The sequence below is a fragment of the Vicugna pacos genome, chromosome 3, assembly GCF_048564905.1.
Source record: "Vicugna pacos chromosome 3, VicPac4, whole genome shotgun sequence".
NCBI lineage: Eukaryota > Metazoa > Chordata > Mammalia > Artiodactyla > Camelidae > Vicugna > Vicugna pacos.
This window is the reverse complement of record NC_132989.1, coordinates 120307408-120314241: the sequence shown is the minus strand read 5'-3', so window position 1 is coordinate 120314241 and position 6834 is coordinate 120307408. Positions and strand designations below refer to the sequence as shown.

Genomic DNA, 6834 nt, shown 5'->3' with positions numbered 1-6834 from the left:
CCACCCACAGGCCGGCCAGCCCCGCCCCCGGCCTCTAGCCCGCCCTAGACCCGCCGGGCCCCACCACTGGCCCGCCCCGGCTCCCCGCTTCCGCGCCTGAGCAGCCCCACGCCCTGCCCGGCCCGCGTTCTCATTGGAGGACGCGGCCTGTTGGCCGGGCCCCACTGGCCCCCACCCGACACGCCCCTCAGGCCCTCCCTGCGCGCTCTGGGCGGCTCCGCCCCGGCCCCTCCCGCCCGGGAGCGCGGGGCGATCGAGGCAGCCGGAGCGCAGCCTCTGCCTTACAAGGCGGGTCGGCGCGGGCCCCGGGGCCAAGCGGCTCCGCGCGGCGCGGGGCGGGGGCGGTGCCTGTGCGGCCCACTTGGCCCCACGGGACCCCGGACGCGGGTGGGTGGATGGGCTCCCCGATGGGCCTCCCAGGCGGGGCGACCAGGTGCTGGCCTCTCCACGGAGACTCGCGGGCCAACACAGGGATTCCGGGTAATGGGGCTCGGCCCCAACGGAGGGGGCTCAGGGTGGGGCGGGAAGTGCGGCCGCTCCCCGAGAGTTTGGTGGACGGCAGGAGCGTGGGGCGAGCGCCTGGGTGGGGTCGGGCCGAGGCGGGGAGGCGGGTCCGTGCCGGGCACTAGGCGCGGTGCGCAGCTGGGCCGTCTTCCCCGGAACAAGCGGCGGCAGCGCCCCCCCACCACCCCCGCCAACTCCAGCTGGAGGCCTGCAGTCCTGTGTACGACATGGGCCTCCGCGGGTCACCCGTGAGAAAACCGCAGTCCTGTCTCTTCCCTTTTCTCCTCTCTTTTCTCCGGACACCTGCTGCCCCTCCCCACCAGGCAGGCTCTGCGCCGCTAGGGAGTGTCCCATCCTTGGGCAGGAGGTTGCTCAGCGGAAGGTTCTGGGGCTGGGCTGACGGGAGGGACTGATGCTGAGAGCTGGGACTTGGGGCGCAGGGCCTCCCTCTTTATCCTCCAGGACCCCCTCCTGTGGAGGCTGCCCTCCCCTCCCAGCTGCAGAGCCCACCCACCACCACCAACCCCGCAGCATTCTTGCAGGCTCTGTCCTCGGTCCTGGCTGCAGGGACCGGGCCCCCACCCTGTACCTGGCCCTGCTCCCAGATCTCATCTGAATCAGAAGTGCCGGCAGCAGCTCCTGTCTACGCCCAAGATTCCAGCCAAGCCAGGGAGCCCGGCGAAGGCAGCAGAGGAAGCTGGAGAGCTGAACCAGAGAAGGGGCCATGCGTGCTGCTGTTCGTGAGGACAGGTTTTCCTGACTCTTCGGGAACCAAGGATGAGCAGGCTCACGCCACCAACACCAATGTGGTCCTGGTCCCAGTGCCTTCCACTCAACCCCTCTGGCTTCTACTTCTGCACAAAACTGGCTCAAGTTAGGCTTCTAATTCTCGTTCCCTGGAAAGTTGCACACTCCGGAAAGCAGGCAAGTCCACAACTCTAGAGTCGGTGGGCGGAGTGTAGCTCAGCGGTAGAGCACACGTGCAGCATGGGGGAGGTCCTGCGCTCAGTCCCCAGTGCCTCCCCTAAAAATAAACTTAATTACCTCCTCCACCAGAAAAAAAATTTAAAAAACGAACAAAAACAAAACACAAAATCCTCGAGTCGGAAAAACAGGGAAAACAGAGTCCTGCTCCCCATGACTGGAGGTCCTGACGAGGTTGAAGCTGGGCTGTGCCTTCGCTGTCCCACACGGCTCTGAGCAGCACCGTCGCCTGGAAGTTACTACTAACAATGCAAATGAAATAACGAGAAATACTGCTCACTGTTAAGATCCCCTTGTTGTGTTAGCCATGAGGTGAGCATTTAATCCATTTTTCAAAACCTGTGCAAGGGGACCGCTCCATAGGAGTGATCAGCTGTAGTCTGAGCTCTGTCCTGGGCTTGCCTACACTTCTCAGCAGCAAGGCACAGAGGCCAGGCTGCGTCTCAGACCGATCTTCAAGAAAATGTGTAAGAAAATAGAAATACCTAGGGCCCAAGGGTAAATGTGATCACCACATAGCGCATCGGCACTAGTAGGTGTGCAAAGAAGCAAAAAAAAAGACCTATCATGAGAAGATAGTTCTAATTTGAAGCAAACCCAGAACTGACACAGGGCAATAAGACAGAATTATGACTTATTCCACATGTGCTAAGAGTGAGTGAGAGACATGGGAGAGATCGCCGTAGATTAAATCCATGCAGTCAGATCGCATGCTTAGCATGCACGAGGTACCGGGTTCAATCCCTAGGACCTTCTCTAAGACTAAAGAAAGACATAAACTGAATTACCTCCCCCTACGGAAAAAAAATTCATGGAGATAAAAACTACAAGGTTTGAGATGAGAAAAACACACTGACCAGGATGCCTGGCAGATTAGGCACTGAAGAAGCATAGCAATGCAGCTACCCAGAGTGAAGCAGAGAGAAGAGAATTTTTAAAAAACCAACAGGGATCTGAGGGATAGCTGCCACTGCCTACATGTTTAATCCAAGTCCTCGAAGAGGAGGAGAAAATATTAGGGTTGGGGGTGCAGAAAAAATGCTAGAGGAAACAATGGCCAGAATGTTTCCAAATTTGATGTAAACTGTAAACCACAGGTGCAAGCAGCTCGAGGAACCCCGGACACAAGGACCGTGGGGGACACTCAGCATGGTGTCCCAGCCAACCTGCTCAGCACGGACTGTGGAAGCAGCAAGGGCAGTGGGGCAGGTGCGGGGGACACAGCCCACCTGCGCCCGGATGGCAGGCTTACGCAGGCTCTGCTTTGGGAAACGGCCCCACTCGCGTGCCTGAGGAGAGGGCACACTTCCTAAAAAGGGAGTCCAGTGTCCCGCAGACGCCTGGTGGACCCGGCTCATTCGCTGTGTTGTCCAAATCTGCATTTTCGCTCCTTTCGCAATCCAGGGGCCTGATGTGGGTGAGGGGTGTGTTGAAAGCACTTCTCCAGCGTCCCTGTGGCTTCTGTCAATGTTTGCTCTGCATCTGTTCCTTCTTGGTTTTTATCTTTGCAAAGTCCCCTTAGTGCAGATTTGTTGGTGGTAACTGAGCTTTTATTTGTCTAAAAATGTGGGGTTTGCTCTTTTTCCTAAAGAGACGTTGCTGGGTACACGTGTCCAGGCTGACAGCTACTTTCTGTCACATGTGCACCGCTCCTTCTGTTTTCACCGTCGAGAAGGCTGCTGTCCGTCAGCTCTTCCTCTGTAGGTGATGTTCCGTCTGATGGCCTTTAAAGTCACACTGTCTGTGGTGTCTGCCTCTCCCTACAAGATGTGCAGGAGTGGCTTTCTTATCTGTGCAGCTGGTTATAGATGACGCCTCCTGCACCTGCTCGTCATGCCGTGTAATTTCAGGGAAACACCCACAGCATCTCTTAGAATCCCCCCGACAGTCTCTTGTCTCCCTGGTCTCCATCCAGACTCGTCTTAGGCCCCATTCTGTCCTCCAGTGCTTAACCTCTCCTTCATGCTGTCCATCTCTCACCCTCTCTCCTGCGTCTGCTTTCTGAGTAATTTCTTAGGATTACTTTCCAGTTTAATCATTCTTTCTTCATCTGTGTTTAATCTGCTGTTTAATTTAGCTGTTAAGTTTAATTTAACAGGTGTATTTATTCCTGAAAGCTGTTTGGGTCTCTTACGTACCTTCCTGACACGTAGAAAGCCTTCTTGTGGCTCATTCTCGGGGTCTTCCTGCATTTAAATGTATCATGCATCCTATGGAATATTCTGTATTTCCAGTTCCAGACCAGAAGCTTCTGGGCCTAAACTTCCTTTATTGTTTCCTTTGACTCCCACTCACATTGGTGTGTTTTCTTTGTGGTCTTTGTTCGCGAGCTTATTTTGATCGATCTTAAACTCTGAAGCCTAGAAGTCTACGAGATGTAAGCTCTTAACCTTAGTTCAGCTCATTTCTGCCGGAGTCCCTGAGTTAGCCTTGGACTCTTACAGTCAGCTCTGCTTTTGGTTCAAGGCCTGGTTTCAAAGAAGCCCCATCCTTCTGTGTGCTCACGCTTTACCTCCAAGCTCACTTTCTTTCTCTAGTTTCTTGACGATTTTCTTACTTTCTTTAACTGAGGATGTCATAAAAATGCATTTTTTCATCAACAGATGACTGGATGGGGAAGCTGTGGTATACATACACATGGAATCCTACTCAGCCATGAAAAAGAGTAAAGTAATGCCATTTGCAGCAACATGCATGGACCTGGAGATCGTCATTCTAGGTGAAGTGAGCCAGAGAGAGACAAGTGCCATGTGACATCACTGTATCTGGAATCTGAAAAAAGGGACACAAATGAACTAATTATTTGTAACTTAGATGACTGATTTCTTGAACATGTGAAGCACATCTGACTGTCCGTTATAATTGGATCACCGCATTCTGTTGATCCTTATTTTGTTGTTGGCTTTATTCCTTTGATGACTAAGTAAGTTTAAAAAGCTAAAGATCTAAACTGTTCTTAGAAACAATGAACAGCACACGTATGTAAACGGAAACAAGTATGTGCATGTGTTGCACACATGTATTTACATACAATACACTATATATGTGCAAAGTGTAACAATTCTACCTAATAAAACTGAAAAATGAAAAAAAAGCAATTTTTAGCAAGTGAAGCCTCCATCCTGCAGCCTGGAAACCCTTCCTTCGTGTCTCGCTTGCGGGTCTTAGTTCGAATCCGTGACTCAGGTGGGCCATCCTTTGGTCAGTGCTTTCCAGCTTCTGAACCTGCTTCCTACTAGGGGGCCGTCTGGTTTCTGGGCTTGAGTGGGAGGCAGAGACCATCCCCCCCGGATGCTGGAGGCTCGCCTTTCTTCAGGTCGAGGTCAGGTGAGAGGCTGGGTTCCCCCAGGAGCCCACATGGACTTTCTTATGCGTGCAGCCAAGGCCGCTCCTGTGACCACAATCCAGTCAAGTCACTTGGGTGACAGCAGGTCCACTAGCAGGTCCGGGGGGACCGGGTCTCTGCAGACTTAGGGGGCTGGGACTGGGGCAGGAGCCAGAGTGCAGCCAGCAGCCCAGAGGGACCCTGCCCCAGTGGAGGAAGGCAGAGGGGGCTGGGGGTGGGCAGGGAGCAGGTGTGGGATGGGTGCCCCAGGAGGCAGGCAGGAGGGGTCAGCAGCCTCCAGCTTGGAGGCAGGGCCCACTGACCACGTTGATGGGGACAGGGAGGGTGGGGCGGGGCTGCAGGAGGGCTGGCTCACCCTGGAGAGGCCCAAGGGCCCACGGGGGTCTTCCTGGTGGTCCCCAAGGGAGAACACGGCTGTCAGGAGGAAGGACCTGGAGACAGACTCAGCGACTGAAGAAGATCATGGGAGTGAGCAGGTGAGGCCAAGGGTCTACTGGTGTTCGACCACGTGTGCTCACCTGACGAGGGACCACACAGGTGGGCCTGCAGGGTCAGGCCTCTGGGAAGCAGACATCATTACCACGTAGCTCACGTAGCCCACGGAGGAGGAAACGGGAATGTTAAGGAGCCTGCCCCAGGGCCACCTGCTCCAGGAAGCATGGTCATAGCAAGCGTGACCATGGTGGCACCAGAGTGTGGCTGCCACTGGGCCCATCAGGGCACCGCCTGTGGTGACCCAGTGTAGGCGAGAGCCTGGCCAGCTGGGGGCAGGGAAGTGGCGGTTACGAGGCTGGGGCCGCTCCCACCTGGGGACTGGCCTGGCCCAGACCCAGGCCTGCTCACACCGGGCTTCAGAGCCCAGCGCTGGGCGGCTCGGGTGTGCGGGACCCAAGAGGTCTGAGCCCGGCTCACCGACAGCCCTCTGCCGGAAGCAAGGACTTAAAGTCTACCAGGACTGAGTTCAAGTTTATTGCCACTACAATTCAGTTTTATGATTTGCTATAAAACTGTGACTAAGGAATTCTGAAGGATTTTCTTTAAAGCTACTTAAATTCATCACCATTATCAACACGGACAATCAATGAAAGTGAAGACACTGCACCCCGCCCGCCTCGACTCCGCTCTCCTTCTGGAACAAGAGACGTGATTAGGAACCTGCGCTGCCGCTAAAGCACAGCTTCCGAAGCGAGTGAGACGCAGAGCTCGTTCAGACCTTTCCAAGCGGCCCAAACCGGAGTGGGGCTCTGTTCCCTCCTCTTCCCCGGCTTAGGAAGAGCGTGAGGCCCTGTGCAGGCGGCGTCTGAAGGCGGGCGTCAGGTGCCCAGCATCTCTGCCTCCAAGCGGAAGCCGGGCCAGCTCTGCGGGGGGGGCTTCCTGGGGGTCTTGGGGGACGAACTTGCTCTAAACGCCCAGAGGGGGCCCGTCCCTGGGCTCCTCCGAGTCCTCGGGCATCACGATCACGGTGAAGGCGGTAGTGTCCCCAGGCTTGGTGGCCCCCCGGAGGGGGCAGCCCTGCTCCCGACGGATGAGAGAGGTCATCTCAATCCCACACTCCCCCCGAGCGGCCCGCAGGCCCTGGGCCGGCCGGGTGGCCCACAGAGCCGCCTCCTGCTCAGGCTCTGACTGTCCTCAGGGCGTCTCCTGGATGGCCTGCTCCTCCTCCAGCTTGGGCATATAGATGACGGTGGTCTCCAGCACCCAGCACTCCTGGCGTCCAGGGAGGGCATCCTGGGGCCTCAGGGGCTGCACATCCTGGTTGCCGTCCTGCAGCGACTGCGGGAGTGGGAGGTTTTCCGGGGCCGACTCCCCAGACGGGATCTCGGAGGAGAGGGGCTCCTGGATGGGGCACTCGGCCAGTGCAGGCCCCTCAGCTCCTGTGGGTAAAGGAACTGTGACCATGGGCACCTAGGAGGGAGGGGCGCAGGGGGCAAACAGCACGGAGCCCCCACGGCCACAGCGCACGGCTGGCCTTCCCGCAAAGACTGGCAGGCGCTCCTGCA

General features: G+C 56.6%; 1 protein-coding gene and 1 long non-coding RNA gene across 6 annotated transcripts in view; one reads left to right on the top strand and one right to left on the bottom strand.

Moving 5' to 3' along the window:
* Positions 1 to 244: 244 nt before the first annotated feature.
* LOC140695732 (uncharacterized) lies at positions 245 to 4562 on the top strand. 3 transcript variants are annotated; one of them, XR_012071591.1, is made up of 4 exons: positions 245 to 1428; positions 1561 to 2697; positions 3080 to 3192; positions 4092 to 4562. It is a non-coding gene; the product is annotated as an uncharacterized lncRNA (long non-coding RNA). The 3 variants fall into 3 exon arrangements; XR_012071590.1 differs by lacking the exon at positions 4092 to 4562 and having other exon boundaries at positions 1561 to 1800; positions 2586 to 2697; positions 3080 to 3602; XR_012071589.1 differs by lacking the exon at positions 4092 to 4562 and having other exon boundaries at positions 3080 to 3602.
* Positions 4563 to 5787: 1225 nt separating this feature from the next.
* The window catches only part of LOC116278624 (palmitoyltransferase ZDHHC11-like), a 35823-nt gene continuing 34776 nt past the window's right edge, over positions 5788 to 6834 (bottom strand). For all 3 annotated transcript variants that reach the window (XR_012071586.1, XR_012071588.1, XR_012071587.1), the window contains one exon: positions 5788 to 6708. The gene's annotated coding sequence lies outside the window, so the exon portion shown is untranslated. The remainder of the gene's footprint in view (positions 6709 to 6834) is intronic.